This window comes from Muntiacus reevesi, chromosome 15, assembly GCF_963930625.1.
Source record: "Muntiacus reevesi chromosome 15, mMunRee1.1, whole genome shotgun sequence".
Lineage (NCBI taxonomy): Eukaryota > Metazoa > Chordata > Mammalia > Artiodactyla > Cervidae > Muntiacus > Muntiacus reevesi.
Window position 1 is genome coordinate 61,957,995 of NC_089263.1, and position 19,655 is coordinate 61,977,649.

Below are 19,655 nucleotides of genomic sequence, written 5' to 3' on the forward strand. Positions count from 1 at the left end.
ATATATGAACCATAGAGAAAGTTGAGAGTGTTAATGAGATATATATTAAAGTAAGAATAGTTCTAGATACATCCAGGCAATTTTTTTTTTAATTGTACTGCTAACATTAGTGCATTTGTGGCTTATACAATAAAGAAATAGAATGCACATAGATAAAAGAGGGATAATATTGGATCAATGATGACTACCCATGGTGTATGAGTTGTGTACAGTAAACACGTGTCTGAAACCCTGAGGCTTGTTGTTCTATTTGAAATGACTTTATAGGCAGTGATTAGAAGTTTACAAAGATCTTTGTTTTGGTTTTTATAATCATGTTAGTTCAGTTCAGTTCAGTCGCTCAGGCATGTCTGACTCTTTGCGACCATATGGACTGCAGCACGCCAGGCCTCCCTGTCCATTACCAACTCCCGGAGCCTACTCAAACTCATGTCCATAGCATCAGTGATACCATCCAGCCATCTCATCCTCTGTGGTCTCCTTTTCCTCCTGCCTTCAATCTTTCCCAGCATCAGAGTCTTTTCCGGTGAGTCAGCTCTTTGCATCAGGTGGCCAAAGTGTTGGAGCTTCAGCTTCAGCATCAGTCCTTCTAATGAACACCCAGGACTGCTCTCCTTTAGGATGGACTGGTTGAATCTCCTTGCAGTCCAAGGGACTCTCAAGAGTCTTCTCCAACACCACAGTTCAAAAACATCAATTCTTCGGCGCTCAGCTTTCTTTATAGTCCAGCTCTCACATCCATACATGACTGCAGAAAAATAATAGCTTTGACTAGACGGACCTTTGTCAACAATGTAATGTTTCTGCTTTTTAGTATGTTCTCTGTTCGTTATGACTTTTCTTCCATGTATTTTCTGTTTTTATAATTGAATCCATGAAATAGTCAGTATAAAAATGTGTAAAATTAAAAAAGATGAATGTGAAGTCTTTTTCAATTATAAAAATGTGATTAGGCAAAAATTAGTATGATGTAGTAATACATTAATATATATTGAAAATACTGATAGCCATCGAGAAAGATGTAGTATTTGGGTGTCATCTCTTTGGTCAAGGATGATATAGAAAGTGACAGGTATTAGGTACTGACTGGGTCCGTTCCAACTTTGACAATGAGTTCATCAATTACTAATTATATGTTAGTCAATGCCTCAGTTACTGTGAAAATAAAGAGTAGGATATTTGGATCGATGGAGAGAATGGCTCAGTGTTTTTATCACCTTGTCTGCTTATTATTCTGCAGGTGGATGTTGCTGCTATCTCAGCTTCTGCTGTGCTTGGTGGTCACACCACCTGTGTGTCAGGAAGGAACTTAAGGTGAATAATTGTCAAGGTTGTCGTCTTGGATTGGGTGATTTGTCTGAGTATCTTTACAGTATTATTAAAAAAATATTCAGTTAATCAAAAAGTTACTCATAGTTCAGTGATAAATATGATAAGAAAGATTATTTTGAATAGTTGCTAATGGCCAGGACTGAGGTCCAAAATTAGAAGAGAAAGGGTCTTTTTGGGAAATGATTCTGTAAACTAAGGTTATAGATATTCAAGGGTTTTATTCTTGGGATGTTTAGTGAATCATATATTATTTTTATTAATGCCAATTAAGCAATGATTTAATGATTACACATACAGAAATAAGGAAGAAAAGAGACTCAGTGTTGGACCAGTGATGTTTGTGATGGTAAGCGTCCTGAACAATGAAAACTATGTTTGAAACTCTGAGGTCCAGTCCGGAACATTGAGAGTGTCTTCCTTCTGGTGAAATTGCTTCTATCTAGAGAGATATCAGGAATATAAGTAGATTATATTCTTACATTGATTTTGTAGACTTTGATTTGTTATAATCAGTAGATCTGTGATGGGACCATTAAACAGATGTAAATATACATAAGGAAAACTAAGGTAAAGCTTTGTCCAAAGATGAACATAGCGAGTGAGGCAAAAGATACTATAATGAACATTGAAGTCCCTAAGTCCTATAAAATAAATGGTTGAGGGTCACCTCTTTGACCAAGGTTAGATAGAAATGCATGAGGCAGTTTAATTGTTTAATTGTTCTGCCTCTGACTATAGAATCTTTCCTTTCAATAAGATAAAAAATATATAGCAAAAGAAAAGTAATAAATACCTAAATACTAAGAAAATAAAATGTAGAAAACAAGGATCAGTGGTTATTAGGTCTCAATGTTTTTATCAGCTGTGTTCTGTACTGTTTAGAATGAAGGCAGTTTAGATGATTTAGCATCTTCCATGGACAAATTAGCTCTGTAGTTTCCTCTGTATAATAAGAGCATGGAGATTAATGTGAGAAGTAGTTGAAGGTCTCTATTTTTTTATTAAATTAATTTGCTGTATTATTAAGAAATACAGAATAAAAATAAAGAAGGCAGCTGCTTTTCAGTGTTGAGCATTGATATATACAAACCACTATTTTGATTAAAGCATAAATGACAAACAGTCTATTAAAGAGAGATATATATTTAAGTAAGAATTATTCTATACACATTAAGACTTTTTTTGAATTTTTATTTAATCAATACAAGTAGAAATAAATGTAGGAAAATAGGAACAATGTTGGATCCATGAGTGATAATATGGTGAATACTTGTCTGGAATACTGAAATGCAGTGTTAAAGTAATCTCGTCCGTTCTCAACTTGAGAAGGCAGCCTATAGAGAGATGTCAGGAATAAATGAGGGACTTATCTGTGGTCTTTGTGTTCATGAATTTTCATTGTATTATTATAATTGGAAAATGAGAGAATCCATAAATACATAATTAAAAATAAAGATGGATGAAATGAAGCAATTTCCAATTACTGAAATACGTGGTGAGCCATGAAATACTGTTAATATACCAAGGACACCCTGAATTTCAATTACTAATGAATGGCACACAGCTGTTACCACTTAGCTTAAGGTTGCGGGGGACAGAATAAATGATCAGAGAGGTGTATGCTCAGACCTCATGGACCAAAACCTGTCAGGCTCTTCTTCCCGTGGAATTTTCCAGGCAAGAATACTGGAATGGTTTGCCATTTCCTACTCCGAGGGATCTTCCTGACCCCAGGGATTGAACCCACACCTCTTGCGTCTCCCACACGAGCAAGTGGATTCTTTACCACTTGGCCGCCTGGGAAGCTCCTAGTCGTGTCCAACTCTGTGAACCCATGGACTATACAGTCCATGGAATTCTCCTGGCCAGGATACTGGAGTGAGTAGCCTTTCCCTTCTCCAGGGCATCTTCCCAACTCAGGGATTGAACCCAGGTCTCCCTCACAGCAGGTGGTTCTTTACCAGCTTAGCTACAAGGGAAGCCTATGAAGCTCCTAGTCAACCTTTATATTCTGGTTCAGTGGTAATATCCAAATGGTTCATTGTCAAAAAGTTTTCTATGTACCCTAAGTTAAGGATAGCCTGAATAACACTGTGAGTGTGGAAACAAGAAGCAGTGGAGAGTGTCTCTACCACATTGATGTTTCATTTTGCTTTATACTCCTCAGAGTGGATGCATGGAACCTGAAGGAAGGATTCCTTCTGGAGCATCAGCCTAGGATGGCATCTTTGTTGTAGGAGCCAGGAGACTTATGTGGACATCATCTCATTCCTAGTCTGGGGTTGAATGATTTCTCTAAAAATAATGACTGCACTAATCACATGGGTGACAAAAAATGAAAGAAGTTTGGCTAAGATTCAGTTCAGTTCAGTCGCTCAGTCATGTCCAACTTTGCGACCCCATGGATTGCGGCACGCCAGGCCTCCCTGTCCATCACCAACTCCCGGAGTTTACTCAAACTCACGTCCATTGAGTTGGTGATGCCATCCAGCCATCGCATCCTCTGTTGTCCCCTTCTCCTCCTGCTTCAATATTTCCCAACATCAAGGTCTTTTCCAATGAGTCAGTTCTTCACATCAGATGGCCAAATCATTGGAGCTTCAGCTTCAGCATCAGTCCTTCCAATGAATACCTAGGACTAATTTCCTTTAGGATGGACTGTTTGCGTCTCCTTGCAGTCCAAACGACTCTCAAGAGTCTTCTCTAATACCACAGTTCAAAAGCATCGTTCGTCACTCAGCTTTCTTTATGGTCCAACTCTCACATCCATCCATGACCAATGGAAAAACCATAGCTCTGAACCAAAGGACTAGGTCGACCTTTATCAGCAATGTAAGTCTCTGCTTTTTAATATGCTGTCTAGGTTGATTCAGATAGATCTGAAATGCTGGGTGTCAATTTTATTGATCTGAGTCAATCTCAATTATGAGGATGTTCTTTCTGTCTAGAGAAAACAATCTGTACATTATGGGAAAGCTATACATTTCTCAATGATTGGATAAATGAAATGTAGAATGTAAGATGAGTGGCGATATGTGTTTCCCCCCTTTCTCATGGACTGTGCTTTGCATTGTTCAAAATGGACACGTTTACGCTGATTAAGCATTATTCCATGGTGGTGCACCTTCTGACTGCACCTCTGTGTTAGGTCCGCAGAGACCAGTGTGAGTAATAATCCATTTTTTTGTCTCGGTTTTGTTCATTTCTTTTTGTTGATTTGTGTGTGTGTGTATGTATATTCAGTGTATTGGCCGAATGTTCCATATGGAATAACAGAAGACCAAGTCTAGCTCAGTGATAACTGTCAAAATTTATGACACATTAATTGATTACTGCAAAGGTGAAAAACAGTATCTAACTTAAAAGTGATACATTGTTGTAAGAATGATCTATTTACACCTTAGGAATATCGTGACTCTTCTAGAGTTTTGTAAATAATAGGATTTTAAATTATTACTAGTAAATTACTGAGTTAGTCAATAAACAGAATTGAACAAAGAGTGGAGTCTCAGTTGTGGACCAATGATGATGGTCGTTTCGGGAAGAGTCCTAAACGATGAAAACGTGGCTAGATCTCTGAGATCCACGATACAGAAATAAGTGCTATTTTCCCTCTAATGAGAAACTGTTTCTTTTGTGAGACTTCAGGAATATAAAGAGATCATATTCTTGTATTAAAGTGTTAAAGTAAGAATAATTCTGTATATATCATCTTTTTTAAAATTGTGCTGATAAAATTATTAGTGAATTTGTGATTCATAAATTAAATAGAAATGTATTTGAATAAGATGGACAGTATTAGCTTGATGGTGACTCCCTGAGGCGTATGAGTTGTGTGCAATGAATATGAGTCTGGAACTCTGAGGTTTGATGCAAATGAAATCAAGTCCAGTGACCTGTGTGAAGTGACCTTTTAGGCAGTGGTTAGGAATATACAAAGATCTTTGTTTTGGTTATTATCACCATGCATTTTTTTTCTATTTTTATAAGTGGATCAATGAAATAATCAATATGCAAATGTATAAAATAAAAAATGATGAATATGTAGCCTTTTCAATTATAAAAATATGTGGTTAGGCAAAAATTACTATTATGTATATATTGAAAAGACATTGATAATCAATGGGAAAGATATGTTATGAGGGTATTACCTCTTTGGCTTAAGGTGATATAGATAGTGACAGGTATTAGTTACTGACTGAGTCAGTTACAAGTTTGACATTATTAAAAAAAATAAAAATGCTTCAGTGTACACCTGGGCTCTTTTTGCTTTATTTTTTGAATTGTTCTTGCTAAATTTATTCGTGGATTTTTATTTAACCAAAATAAAGATATAGAAATATGTGCAGAAAAAGGGGGGACCGATGTTGGATCCTCATCAATATGAATCGTATACAATGAAAGAGTGTCTGGAACTCTGTGGTCCAGTGTTGCATTAAGCTTGTCCATTCACAGCAGAGACGATATTCTGTAGACAGATGATGGAAAGAGTGCCTCGTTTTATTATCATCTCCTTTGCCTTATACTCCTCAGAATGGGTGCACTTAGGTGGATGGAAGCATCTTCCACGGTTACACACTCTCCGGTTTCATTGGTGTTGTGGGTATGTTAAGACCATGTAAGTGACAGCCAACGTTTTAGCCTGAGTGGTTTGTTTACGGACACTTGTAGTTCAGTCGCTCGGTTCTTTTCCACTCTTCATGACCCCAGGCCCTGCAGCTTGCCAGGCTTCCCTGCCCATCACCAACTCCCGGAGCTTGCTCAAACAATCAAAGAAGGGAGAATGCCATGTTAAGTATCAGACTGACATGAAATATTGTCTTTATTAATCTATAAACGTATCTTTGAGGTCAGTTTTGGAAACAGAGTTAGTGTCTGGAAAAGATTTTTGAGATAGATATTGAGGATATTTTAGCTTACTTTTCATTTGTGTGTATTTAGTAGCAAATTTATAAATAAACCCAAATGTTTATGAGAATGAAAAATAAAAGGGTTTTCTTGGGCTACTGATGATGACTGGTAACAGATGAGTCTATATAATGAATAATATATGCCCTGATACTGAGGTCCAGCAAAAACCTAGTGTATTTCTTTTAGTTCATCCTAGAGATAGATGCTGAAATATACCCAGTACAGTTACTGTATTCATCAATTTATATGCTTCCCTGGTGGCTCAGAGGATAAAGCATCTGCCTGCAATGCGGGAGACCCGGGTTCGATCCCTGGGGTGGGAAGATCCCCTGAAGAAGGAAATGGCAACCCACTCTAGTATTCTTGCCTGGAGAATCCCATGGACAGAGGAGCCTGGCGGGCTACAGTCCACGGGGTCGCAAAGAGTTGGACTTGACTGAGCGACTTCACTTTCTTTCTTTATTGTTATTAAGAGATTAATTTTAGAACCAGTAAAGAAATGTAAATAATAGGTAAAGAAAAAGGTAAAGAAATAATAAGTAAAAAGGGTGAAACTTGTCTAACTATAAACAGATGGCAAGGCAAGAAATACTATTAATAAAAGTGAAAATACTGAAACTCAGTCAGGAAAAAGTGGCTCACCAGTATATCTTTGACTAAATATTATATCAATACTGATAATTAAGAGTCACTTACAGTATTATGGATTTGTCTCAAGTTTTCTGTTGTTCATTTTGTTAAGAGAAAAATAGATCCATTATGAATAATTTATAAATACTTCAATATGTGAGTAAATGAAATGTGGAAATCAAGGATCGATGGGCATTGTACTTAAACTATTTTTTTTTGTCATTGACTGTTTTGTACTTCGCAGACCCTACCCACTCGAGCTGATTTAAGCAACGGTACCGTGATAGTGACCCCTGTGTTGGCATCTCTGTGTTAGGAGTACAGAGGCCAGTGTGAGTAAAAGTCAAAATCTTATGTCCTTTCTGTGCTTTCTTTCAGGGCATCTAATATATTGTTGAAAAGTAACATATATATAATAAGAATCGCCAACAGCAGCCCAGTGATAAACACTGAACTGACATGTAACAGAAAAACAAAGGGTGTAAAGAAAGAGATACATTGGTATGAAAATTATTCTATGCATAGAATAGTAGCTTCAGGTTTTTTTTTTCCTTTGCTTTTTGCAAATAATTGAGTTTTAAAATTATTGTTGGTGAATTAATGAATTCATCAATAAACAACATAGAAGTGCATGAAGAAAATAGGCACAACATTGGATCAATGATGGTTTTCGGTGCGTGTATGAGTCATGTACGATGAATACGTGTTTGGAACTCTGAGGTCCAATGCAAGCGGAGACCCGTTGCATCTGTTCCAGGTGACCACACCTGTCAGGAATGTACAAGTATCTTGTTTTATGTTCATATATTTTCTTTTTATGTTTATAATTGGATCAATGAAATATAAAGATGAAATTGGTGAAATTTTGTTCAACCATAGAAATGTGGTTAGGCAAGAAATTCTATTAATATACATTAAAAACAGATGTAAATTAGGAAGTTTATGGTTCAGGGATGTTTTTCTTTGGCTAAGAATGATATAGTTACTGATAAGTAAAATTTTATGTTCTCTATTTCATGTGTCTGTGATCTGTATCAGTGTCAAGATTGATATTATTCATTTACTTAGGAGAAACTAAAGTATAAATGATCCCAGTTCACTACCTATTTAAATGACTGAATGAAACATGGATTTCAAAGACGAATTAAAATAATATCTTAATGTCTTTCTTATCCTCTACATTATCTTCTATTCCTTAGACTTGCCACAATGGGCTGATGGACGCCTTCCTCGTGGTCATGAATTCTGCGGTTGCATTTGACGTGTTAAGGGTTAGGAGAGCAAAGTGAGTCATAGTCAAACCTCTTCTTGGTTTTGTGGTTTTAGTTTTTGTAAGATTTTCACTGCCTTCTATACAGTCTATGAGAAAATAATTGATGATTGTGAACCATGGTGAAACAGTCAAAGTAGGGTTAATATGAAACATTATATTAAGGCAGCTGGATAGGACACTTTGAGAGCCGTTGATGACATTTTCTGTGGGAAGTAATTCTATAGACAAATGAAAGAGTCAAGGGCCTTCCTCGTTTTAAGTCTTTGTGACCATGAAGCAATTTTGTTAAATTGTTAATAGTGAATGGATGATCAGTAAAAAGTGTTGATGTGAAGGAAGGTAACGAGGACAAATATGGACAATGATGACTTGTGGTATGAGTCTTTGATGAGGAACACCACAGGTCAACACAAAAAATCTAATGCTATAGGGAGATGCCAGGCATATATGGGGATCATGTTCTTAGTCTTTGTGTACAGTAATATCTAAAATTATTATTGTTAAGAAATCAATGGCAGGATAAACAAATATGTAAGTGAATAAATGTGAAACAAGGAAACACTGTTCATTATAAGTATTATAAAGAAATCGAATGAAATAAATTGGAATGGAAAATAAAATAATCAAGTGTATATGTCTTTGAGCGGGAATAATAGTGGTGATCATCATTTACTGATAAAGTTACAACTTTGATATTTGATTTATTAAGAGCAAAATAAATCAGTACTACTGTAAATTAATAAATGCCTAAATTACTATGCAAATGAATTGTGAAAACTCTGAATCAACGGAGAGAAAATCTCAATATTTTTATCATCTTGTCTGCTTGATCCTTTTGAGAATAGATGCTGGAGCTGATTTTAGCCTCTGTTGTTATCAAGATTGTGAGACCAAGGTGAGTGATGGTCAACATTATTGTCTTGGACTGGGTCATCTGTTTAAGGGTATTTATAGAATTATTAGAAAGTATTAAATTCATTAAAAAGTTTAATGATAATATGATAAATAATGATAAATATGAAAAAGTTTAATGATAAATATGAAGTACTATGTTGATTAATCAATAATTAACATGATTGAGATCTGTTAATTAAAAAGGTTTAGTCTATGTGGAAAATGATTCTGCAAACTGATGTTAGGCATATCCTTGATTTTGTCCTAGAGCTTATATGAACCATGTATTATTTTTATTTGCACTCATAATTTAATCAGTACAAACATACAAATGAAGAGGAATAGATCCAGTCATGGACCAATGATGATGACTGATGATAAAGTAGTCATGGGTGATGAGAAAATATGTATCTGAAACTTTGAGGTCCAACATGGAACAAAATTAGTCTGTTCCTCTATTGAAATTGTTTCTGTAAAGAGGTGTGATACACTTACAAAGATCATATTATTGTATTGATTGTGATCAATATTGATCATATTCTTGTATAGGCTTAGATTTGTTTTTAATAATGAAATTAGCTTCCCTCACAGCTCAGTTGGTAAAAAATCCTCCTGCAATGTAGGAGACCCCGGTTCAATTCCTGGGTTGGGGAAATCCCCTGGACAAGGGATGGGCTACCCACTCCAGTATTCTTGGGCTTCCCTAGTGGCTCAGCCGGTAAAGAATCCTCTCGCAATGTGGGAGACCTGGGTTCGATCCCTGGGTTGGGACGATCCCCTGGAGAAGGGAAAGGCTACCCACTCCAGTATTCTGGCCTGGAGAATTCCATGGACTATAGAGTCCGTGGGATCACAAAGAGTTGGACACGACTGAGCAACTTTCATTTCATTAGACATATATGAATAAATACATTAAAAAAACAATAAGATGAAATGTTGTCCAATTAGGAATGTATGTTGTATAGCAAAAGGCATTGTTAATGAAATTGAAAACATTGACGCCTATTCAGAAATGGTGATTGTGTCATTATTTATTTTACTGTCTGTTCTGTGCTGTGCTTCTCAGGACAGATGCATCTTCCACCATCATGAGCTCTGGGGTTGCCTGTATTTAATAGGAATACAGAGATTAATGTGAGTAATAGTGAAGTTGCTTTCTTGGTTTCTGGTTTTTTTAAGTTATTCATTTAACAGTGCAAAATATATTTAGAGAATGCAACTCTACCTTAGTGATAAATATGGGATAGAGTTAACATTATATTGATGTATGTAAGAAAAACTGAGGATAATAAGAGATATATTGTCGTGAGGATAATTCTATATATAGATTAGGGACACAAAAAGTATTCTTGAAATTTTGTGAATCATAACATTAAAAATTATTATTAGTGAAATAATTATTTGTTCAGTAAAACTATAGAAATGATTGAAAAAAGGGGGGGACAATATTAGATCAGTTATGACCAGTGTTGATGTATGAGTCATATACATGTGTGCCTGAAAGATGGTCAAACATGAAAAATTCTAGTTTATTGTCTCTGCTTCATCTGACCCTTTCAACTAAGGTCAGGAATGTATGAGGAGGAATAGTATTATTGGGAAGATCCCCTGAAGGAGGGGATGACTACCCACTCCAGTATTCTGACGTGGAGAATTGCATGGACTGTATATAGTCCTTGGGGTCACAAAAAGTTGGACTTGACCGAGTGACTTTTACTTTCACTTTCCTTATTAATGAATTAATAAACAAATATAGATGCAAATGAAGAGAAAGTTGACCAGTCACGGTCTAATGATGATGTCTGGTATGTGAATCACATACAATGAATTCTGTGTGTCCAGAAGTCTGAGGTCCAATGCAAAAGAACTCATCTATTCAACATACTTTAAATGACTGCAGATAGATTTCAATATTATACAGTGATCTCTTTCCTGGTCTTTGTGCTCATGAATTTTAAAAATATAATTATAAATGAATCAATGGCAGAATAAATTAGCAAATGTATAAATGAATAAAGATGAAGAGGGTGAAACATTGTTCATTAATATTTAGTCAGGAAAATGAATATTAATATATTGAAATAGATAATAAAATTGACTAAATATATTATGTCTTAAATTAAGCATATTTTCAGTGATAAGTAGTAACCAGTAATTGCCCTGAGTCAGCTGCATGTTTGATGTTTGTTGTATTGAAAGAAAAGTAAAGATTACTATGAATTAGTAAACACTTAAATGATTCCATACATGGAGACTGGGAATTGTGCATCAATGGGGAGAGGGGAGTATCTCAGCTTGTTTATCATTCTGTGTGCTTGTGGATGCACCAAGCTGATTTTGGGTTCTGTCTTGGTCAAGATTATGTTGCCTGTGTTAGGAAGGAGAACATGGTGAGTAACAGTAATCAAAGATCTTATTTTGGTTTTAGTTATTGTTTGAGTAAAGACAAGCCTGGTGGGCTATAGTCCACAGGGTCACAAAGAATTGAACATGGCTAAGCAAGTAAGCACACATACATACACACACATACATACACACACGCACACATACATACACACACACACACAGAGTATATGGGAAAAGCTTCTTTAGACAGAGTTCAGGAATATTTAAGGATCTCATTGGTGTATTTTCCTAAATAATGTGATTTTTATTAATATCCATGATGAATGATTTAATTGATACAAATGTAACACAAATGAATAAAATGAGGATCTAACATGGATCATTAATGATGACCGGGGGCATATGAGATTTGATCAGTATACACAGTTATGAATGAAGCAAAAGTGGGACAATATTGAATCCATGTCCCCTGGAGGAGAAAATGGCAAGCCACTCCAGTGTTCTGGCCTGGAAAATTCCATGAACAGAGAATCCTGGAGGTCTACAGTCTGTGGGGTTTCAAAGAGTCAGACATGACTGAGCACGCACGCATACAAATAATCTAAATGTCTATCAACTGGTGAATAGAGAAACAAGATGTGGTATATCTATGGAGTGTAATACTATTCAGCAATCAAAAGGAATAAATTATTGGTAATCTGTGACTCTAAAAAGGAATACTGGATCAGTGATGACTACTGGTGGTGTATGAGTCATGTACAATGAATACGTGTCTCGAACTCTGAGGTTCAACTGGAAAGACTACTCTAAACTAATGAATATTAAATGACTGAGTCTAGGAAAGGTGGAATGCAAACAGCCAATAGATAGAAGGTCTCAAACTTTATTTTTTGTTTTTTTTTTTGTGCTGCTCAGAACGATCACTCCTGCACTGATTTTAGCATTCTGCCATGGCCCCAAACTCAGTGTTGTCTTAGGAGCAGGGAGACCAGTGTGAGTCATAGTTAAAGTTCATGTCTTGGTTTGGTTGGCTTATCATGGTCAGTGCATTGTTAAGAAGTTGGAAATGTAATCGAAGCAGGGCAATTGTAGTCCAATAACATGGATTGATAGGCCAAATTGTGTCAAGGCATCCATGTATGAAGTACTGAGGTCAATTCAAGAAATAGATCTCATTTCTGGAAAATGATTTGATAGGTAGCTCTTAGGGATATCAAGGTTCTTATTTTGTTTTTTTTCTGATTCACGTATATTTCTTTTTAGTTATAAGTCATAACTTAATAAATCAATAGACAGAATAGAATGAAGAAAAGAGACTTCCCAGGTGGTGCTAGTGGTATAGAACCCCCTGCCAATGCAGGAGACTTGGATTTGATCCCTGCGTCTGAAAGATCTGAAGGAGGGCAGGGCAACTTATTCCAGTTTTCTTGCCTGGAGAATCCCACCATCAGACAGGCCTGGATGGCTACAGTCCACGGGGTCACAAAGAGTTAACACAATTGAAGTGACTTAGCATGATGAAGAAAAAGATTCTGTGCTTGAATCTTTGCTAATGGCTGGTGGTGTCTGAGTCAAGGATGGTGAATAATACTTGTTTGGATATCTGAGGTCCACCATGAGAATAAATATAATCTATGGGTCTGCTGAAAATGATCCTATAGACAATTGTTACAAATATTTGATTATCCTGTTTGGGGGCTTTTTTGGGTCACAGATAATGATTATATATTAGTATAAGCGAATTAATGCATGAAGGTTTAGCCAGTAGGAATAAGTGAATAAAAACGTGGCCAGGCCTAGAACAATGATTGCATATGCCATGGAGCATGTATTATTAACCTCTTTTGGAGGAGCTGGTATTCACGTTGCTTATCTTTCAGAATGCAACACACAGAGCCAGATGCATGAATTGTCAGTTTCACGTTCTGGGATGTCTTTGGTCTACTGGTTATTTGTTATATTACTAATTAGGAAACATGTTTATAAAATTAAATAAAAGATTAAGCACTGTTTAAATTAAAGAAGGACACTGATAAAAGTTTGTTAGGCAGCACGAGCTATTGTGCTCACAGAATTCCATTACAGAGTTACACTGTCTGTGATCAATTTGGTAATGAGCAGCGAACTGCGCATGTGTCAGTATTATTCATGCTATGGCATTGAGCCTGTGCAGTTTTATCATTAGAGTGCATACATGAATAAGTTAATAACAATCAGTCGCTCAAAGGGACAAAGCCTGGGCCAGTAATGAGCATGTCTTGAAATAATTATGATTTAACCAGTTCCACTCAGAGGATGTCCCTCTTAGAGCAGAAATTCTGTCTCTTGCTAATTCAGGTAAGAAGAATATTGAGGGACTTCCCTGGTGGTCCAGTGGTTAAGACTTCATTTTCCAATGCAAGGGGTGTGGTTTTGATCCCTGGTTGAGGAGCTAACTCATGCCTCATGGTCAAAAAATCAGAACCTAAACAACAGAAGTAATGTTGTAACAAATTCAATAAAGACTTTAAAATATAGTCCACATCAGAAAGGATCTTTAAAAAAATGATTAAAAAATTTACCATTGAACTGATTAGATTAAAAGAAGGGTTAACTTTCTGCCAACTGAAGCAAGTGGCACACCCAAAGTTTTCAGATTAATCTAAACTTTTCTCACTCTGCATCCATTAGTGCATTAGAGCAAAGTCGAAATCTAGGCTGTTTCATTCTTTTTAATATTTGTTTTGTGCTCCCCAGAGGGGCTCCTCGTAGGTAAGTGTCATGGCTCGGGAGTCTCTGGAGAAGAAGCCTGTAGGCCTGATTAAGTGGCAAACAGCGTTTTCACCCTTGGGCGGGTAGTCTGTTGTATGACAGAACAATGGATAAATGGCTATATTTGGACACAAAATTTGAAAAGACCAGATATGAGAATGAATTACACATTAAGGATTAGGCTGTAACCAGTCAATACAACTGTTGAGTTGTACATATTTAAAAAAATATCATCCTAGAGCCACACACCTCACACTGGAAGGTGAGGTCTTAACCACTGGATCAAGAAACCAGAGTAGTTTCCTTTTTGGGGTAAGGTCATTTAAACAGAGAAGAGTCATAGTCAGTGTTCTTGCCCTCGATCAGTGGTGAGTTCTAGTTTGTTAAGAGAAATGGAAATAAATAATGAAGTAAATTAGTCAAAACCTAAATAGCAAATCAATTGAGGGGAAAACATGAATTAGCAGAAGGAATTTATTTCCTTTGCATATTTCTCTTTTTGGGAACAAGAGATATTCTGTCATTTCGTTTAACGTTTTAATTTATAAAAGAATGCCTATTCATTTTTCCTTCCCCACGCCACCCCACCCCCCCTTTTTTTTTTTTGCTATTTGCTTTGTCCTTCACAGAATGGACATGAACTACTGTAATGATCAAGACCTTCATGGTTCAAGGTGAGCAATAGCCAAATTCTTGTCTTCATTGGGGGAAGCTGTTTAGGATATTCAGTCTGTGGTTTGAAAGTATGGATACACTTGATGGCTGTTCCTCTCACTACTTTAAACCATGGGTAGTGGGATTTAGTCCATCATAGAGCAAGCGGATTTGTTTTCACCCAGAGCACCATGCGGATAGCTTGCCTATCTGATAGTGACTCCTGGTTTTTGCAAGTCGAACATTTGGAAAAAAGGAAGGACAGGATATAACCAAAGAAGGTCACATAAGGATCAATGATAAGGCTGTGTTGTCAACCAAGGTTCATGATGAGTCTGATTCAACACAGCAGGCGCATTTTACAAGATGAAGTTCTAACCTCTTATCAACGTCAGTAAAGGGGCCAGAGTCTCTTGTCTGCAAGATTCATAGTTCTTATGTTGGGTGGCTTATTTAAGGGTGCTTATTATGCTATTAAAATAAACTGAATTCATTAATTAATAAAATGGAGGTCCATTCATTCGTAGAGCCAGATATAAGAATGTAGTATAAATGATTGTTTACAATTAATTGTTGTCATGGTTACCTAGTGTTCACTAAATTAAAACCCGGATCCAGGCATTTTCATTTGTCAACATCTTTTCATTCCACAGGATGGATGGACTGTAGCTCATTAAGTTTTTCTCCAACCATGAAGAGCTTAGCCTAATCCCTCTGGGGAAGGAGCACACCATGCCATGTGAGTAATGAAGTTCTTGGTTTGGGTGGTTAGTTTGTGGGTTTCCACTGTATCATTAAAAAAGAATAAATGTAATTACAATTAAAGGCCATGCATAGACCTATGATGAGAATGTGCTATGAGCCAAAGTTTATGATTAACGTAGTTTAGCACAAGTGAGGTAAAAGGGAAAAAAAAAACCCTGAGCTTTCCCATTCATTTCAAAACTGATATGTCCCTTTTTATGTTTGTCCCATTCCTCTCTTGATGATGATCTAGGCTGTTACTCATTTAGGAAGACATACTCCATTTGTTGAGTAGGACAGAGGATTCATGGCTGTTCATTGTAACATCTAAAAATTGTTCAAATTAAATGCTGAAGGCCCACACCTGGACCAATGATGTGAATGGAATGCATCTGAATGAAAATTATGATCAATCATGTTTGGAACCCCTGAGGTCCATGGTGAAAAGACAATTAGTGTATGATATTTGGGGGAATCATCCCATGATGTTTGAGAATCTAGTTGAGAGGGTTCATAGATACTGGCTTTATACTCTCTGTAAATAAATGAATGGATCAATAAATATATTGAAAAGAAAAGAGAGGTCAAAGCACAGATCAACTTTGAAGACATTTATAAAACATAATTAGTTTCAGTTCAGTGTGAAATTTCAGTTCTGAAATATAATTATTTCACTCACTCAATCTGAAGTATGTTGGTCCATCAAGAAGACACACATCAAGTTGTTACTGGTTTGTGTGAGATACAGCTAAGCTAAATATATGTCCTTCTCTTAGTTTGAAGTGGGTTTGAGTCATTAAACAAATGGTTAACTAAATGAATGAGTATATAAGATATGAGCCGATGATCAGTGTATGTTCTTTTTTTTCTTCTATTTTGTGCCCTAGAATGGCTGCACCTTGGTTGTTTTAGTTATTATTTAATGATGATGATCTTAACGGTTACCTATGTGGTCAAGGAGAACATAGATCAATGTAAGTATGAGATTAAGTTTTTATTCTTGGTTTGGTCATTTTGTTTATGGATGATAAGTATATTCTTTAAAAATAGAGGGTTTCATGCAGTTATAAACAAATCAAAGATTATGCTGGCACCAAGGATAAGAATTTGTCTGAGAAATGTCATGGCTGATTCATTTTGCAAAAGGAAAAAAAAAAGATTTTCATTAGAACATAGATTTAATGCTTCCTCTTAGAGTAAAAGGGGCATAGATGAATTTTAGACTTAGTCAAAGATATTATTCTTGGGTTGGTTGTGTTTTCCTTGGATTTTAAATAATTAAACAAATTAAAGATAAACAGACTAGTAAAATCACAGTGGCCACTCATGACCAATGATGTGATTATTCATGAAACAAACATTTGTTTAATTCAACTATTTTACCACTCTGTTTAAGGGGTACACAGAGAGACTTAATAGTCAAAGTTTAACCTCTTGTTGATTCTTTTTATTAATTTATTTTTAATTGGAAGGTAGTTGATTTACAATATTGTGTTGGTCTCTGCCATCTGTCAACTTGAATCAGCCATATGTGCCCTCCAGCCCATCTCCCCCTCCATCTCACCCCCCTGGGTTGTCACAGAGCACCGAGTTTGAGCTCCCTGCCTCATACAGCCAATTCCAACTTCCTCTTGTTTAGAAGCAGATTCTTTGCTATTGGTTTTATTTTTGAAAATGAGTACCTGACTAAATTAATCAATAAGTAAAATTCATACATGAAGAAAATTAAAATGACCAAGAATATTCCAATGATAAAATTTTGTGAAACAAAAATTGCGATTGACCCAGCTTTGCTTCTCTGAGATCCATTTAACCAAGAAGATTTAATCTATCAATATTAATTCTGTGTATAGTGAGGACATAGAAGTTAAAATATTCGTTGCATTCGTTCTTGTATTTTAGTGAGTTAAATCTATGAAAACCTAAGTAAGAAGAGGACCAGTGGTGAAGATGTATTTTGAAACAAAGATTATGATTATTACAGTTCTACATTACTATAATTTATGAAATAACACAGTTTAAAAGACATTGGTTTTAATAGTACATAGTATGTAGTTCAGGCTTCCTGGGTAACTCAACTGGTAAAGAATCCACCTGCAACGCAGGAGGGAAAGGCTATTCACTCCACTGTTCCTGGGCTTCCCTGGTGTCTCAGATGGTAAAGAATCTGCCTGCAATGCGGGAGACCTGGCTTTGATCCCTGGGTTGGAAGATTCCCTGGAGGAGGGCATGGCAACCCACTCCAGTATCCTTGCCTGGAGAATCTCATGGACGGAGGAGCCTGGTGGGCTACAGTCCACGGGGTCGCAGAGTCGGACGCATCACAGTGACGAAGCGCAGCACAGTATGCAGTTCTGCTCTGCGTGCTGATTGCAATTATTTGCATATTTTGCATGCGGAGATCGTAATTCATTACTTGGATTATTTTTTTACCCTATCTCAGGGCAAATATTAGTGATCTGATTGGAGGTGATGGCAGGAGGTACCTATATCCCACATTTTGAAGTTTTCCTGGCACTTTTTATCTGAGAGAGTAGAAAAATAACCAATACTAGGGTAATAATTTCAGCTCAGCAAGTATAGCTCCGAATCCATGGCAGGCTCTGTATTAGTCATGGCATTCATTTCTAAATCAGATCTAGTTGCAGCCGTCAGGTAACTCTTTGGAGTTAGGTGGGATTACTGATAAATATAATAATTCAATGTAAGGGCAAATACATGGGTTTTCCAAAAGCACAGAAGGCAGGACCTCAGCTTAGGTATCAGATGCTTTATAAAAGAGAAGATGCCTGAGCCAATGACCGAATCCCTGGTTTGTAAGATCCAGGACATTAGGAATTGCACTCCTCGTATGCACTGCATGTAGAGTACTCATAATATATTTGTTGAATGAGTTGTTGAATAAAGGGTATAAATGATGAATGAATGAAGTAGTGAGTTAGTGAATGAATGAGTTTTTGGGTAAACAAACGAATGGAAAATTGAGTGAAAATGTGGAGTATAAGAATGAGGGAATAAATTAATAATGCACTGAGTAAATCAATATGTGTATGTTACATTCTTGAGTGGATGAGTCTCTGTGTAGGTAAAATTGTCAAGAGGTGGACAGTGAGTGACAAATAGGTCAAGGAGGGAATGAACGAAAGAGTAGTAGGTCAATGGTCCAATAAGTGAAAGATGAGTGAATTACTAAGTACATTCCGGAACAAGTTTATCAATGAGTGGTTTAGTAGAAGTTAGTAATGAGGGGATGAATAAGCCAGTGAGTCGATGAGGAACCAAATGAATTAATTGACGAATAAGTCAAAAATGAGTGAGGGAATAAAGTCAGTAAAAAGAGGACAAAGTCAAATAATTTAACTAATGAGTACATAAGTCAACGCATGGCACAAATTAATGAGGGAGTGAATAGGCAGATGGATGGGGGAATGCATGTATTAGAGTTATCGAGGGAAAGGATAATTATTGAGTGAGTAAATGACTCAATGAGTGAGTATGTCATCCAAGACTAAATGGAGCGCTCTGCGAATGGAAGAGTGAGGGTGAACAGATCAGTAAATGAGTGAGGAAGTCAGTGACCCGTGTGTGAGGCAGTGAGGGGAGCAGGTCCCACTGGGCTTCCTTCCCCGACCACGCAGCCACACCCCAGTCTCAGGGCACACGCTCAGTACCCGGGGCTACCCGTCCTCCTCCGCTCACAAGCGTTTGTTTCCATGTCTCCACCAAGCTGACCTGCCCCGACAGCCAAGAAATGGGTCAGATTCTTCTGTCTCCCCTGGGCCTTCCCAGCCTGAGCCTAGGAGGCGCCCAGTAAATTACTGCTGAATGAATGAATGAAGAGCTAAAACTACATGTGCTTTTGTGGAAATGGGATGGCCCTTCTGAGAATGGGGAGGTGGCGGTGTGTCAGATGGTCCGCGGCATTCTCCCACCCTTGTGCAAATTCCCCCTCGAGTCCAGCTTCCTGCATCCAGTGCCAGACAGTGAGACAGGATCCTGGCAGTTCCAGCTGCCCTGGACCTTGGCCCATCCTTGGGCAACGTTGGCTCGGACTGGTGGAATGGAGGCCCTGGGTCTTCCCGAAAGCTGCCCCGGCCTCTGCCAAGACAGGAGGTCGAAA

The 19,655-nt window shown here is 37.1% G+C and overlaps 1 long non-coding RNA gene, 11 other non-coding genes and 1 pseudogene across 44 annotated transcripts in view; all 13 read left to right on the forward strand.

Moving 5' to 3' along the window:
• Positions 1–5,579, forward strand: part of LOC136147291 (uncharacterized) — an 83,311-nt gene extending 77,732 nt beyond the window's left edge. For 31 of the 33 annotated variants that reach the window (XR_010659144.1, XR_010659159.1, XR_010659162.1 and 28 more), the window contains 2 exons: positions 1,241–1,314; positions 3,500–5,579. This is a non-coding gene — a long non-coding RNA (uncharacterized lncRNA). Of the gene's footprint in view, positions 1–321; positions 527–1,240; positions 1,315–3,499 lie in introns of all 33 variants that reach the window. The other 2 variants (XR_010659160.1, XR_010659161.1) reach the window with 2 other exon arrangements.
• On the forward strand, positions 171–242 carry LOC136147682 (small nucleolar RNA SNORD113/SNORD114 family). Its single transcript, XR_010659339.1, has one exon. It is a non-coding gene; the product is annotated as a small nucleolar RNA SNORD113/SNORD114 family (small nucleolar RNA).
• Positions 1,657–1,726, forward strand: LOC136147683 (small nucleolar RNA SNORD113/SNORD114 family; annotated as a pseudogene).
• On the forward strand, positions 4,848–4,919 carry LOC136147689 (small nucleolar RNA SNORD113/SNORD114 family). Its single transcript, XR_010659344.1, has one exon. It is a non-coding gene; the product is annotated as a small nucleolar RNA SNORD113/SNORD114 family (small nucleolar RNA).
• Positions 5,132–5,203, forward strand: LOC136147681 (small nucleolar RNA SNORD113/SNORD114 family). The gene has a single exon (XR_010659338.1). It is a non-coding gene; the product is annotated as a small nucleolar RNA SNORD113/SNORD114 family (small nucleolar RNA).
• Positions 5,580–6,331: 752 nt separating the features above from the next.
• LOC136147686 (small nucleolar RNA SNORD113/SNORD114 family) lies at positions 6,332–6,404 on the forward strand. Its single transcript, XR_010659341.1, has one exon. It is a non-coding gene; the product is annotated as a small nucleolar RNA SNORD113/SNORD114 family (small nucleolar RNA).
• A 1,122-nt stretch (positions 6,405–7,526) lies between these two features.
• On the forward strand, positions 7,527–7,599 carry LOC136147660 (small nucleolar RNA SNORD113/SNORD114 family). The gene has a single exon (XR_010659318.1). It is a non-coding gene; the product is annotated as a small nucleolar RNA SNORD113/SNORD114 family (small nucleolar RNA).
• A 1,795-nt stretch (positions 7,600–9,394) lies between these two features.
• LOC136147670 (small nucleolar RNA SNORD113/SNORD114 family) lies at positions 9,395–9,470 on the forward strand. The gene has a single exon (XR_010659328.1). It is a non-coding gene; the product is annotated as a small nucleolar RNA SNORD113/SNORD114 family (small nucleolar RNA).
• Positions 9,471–10,825: 1,355 nt separating this feature from the next.
• On the forward strand, positions 10,826–10,897 carry LOC136147680 (small nucleolar RNA SNORD113/SNORD114 family). The gene has a single exon (XR_010659337.1). It is a non-coding gene; the product is annotated as a small nucleolar RNA SNORD113/SNORD114 family (small nucleolar RNA).
• Positions 10,898–12,106: 1,209 nt separating this feature from the next.
• LOC136147658 (small nucleolar RNA SNORD113/SNORD114 family) lies at positions 12,107–12,178 on the forward strand. The gene has a single exon (XR_010659316.1). It is a non-coding gene; the product is annotated as a small nucleolar RNA SNORD113/SNORD114 family (small nucleolar RNA).
• A 747-nt stretch (positions 12,179–12,925) lies between these two features.
• LOC136147669 (small nucleolar RNA SNORD113/SNORD114 family) lies at positions 12,926–13,000 on the forward strand. Its single transcript, XR_010659327.1, has one exon. It is a non-coding gene; the product is annotated as a small nucleolar RNA SNORD113/SNORD114 family (small nucleolar RNA).
• A 1,893-nt stretch (positions 13,001–14,893) lies between these two features.
• On the forward strand, positions 14,894–15,038 carry LOC136147705 (small nucleolar RNA SNORA79). Its single transcript, XR_010659358.1, has one exon. It is a non-coding gene; the product is annotated as a small nucleolar RNA SNORA79 (small nucleolar RNA).
• An 862-nt stretch (positions 15,039–15,900) lies between these two features.
• LOC136147685 (small nucleolar RNA SNORD113/SNORD114 family) lies at positions 15,901–15,974 on the forward strand. Its single transcript, XR_010659340.1, has one exon. It is a non-coding gene; the product is annotated as a small nucleolar RNA SNORD113/SNORD114 family (small nucleolar RNA).
• The last annotated feature ends 3,681 nt before the right edge of the window (positions 15,975–19,655 follow it).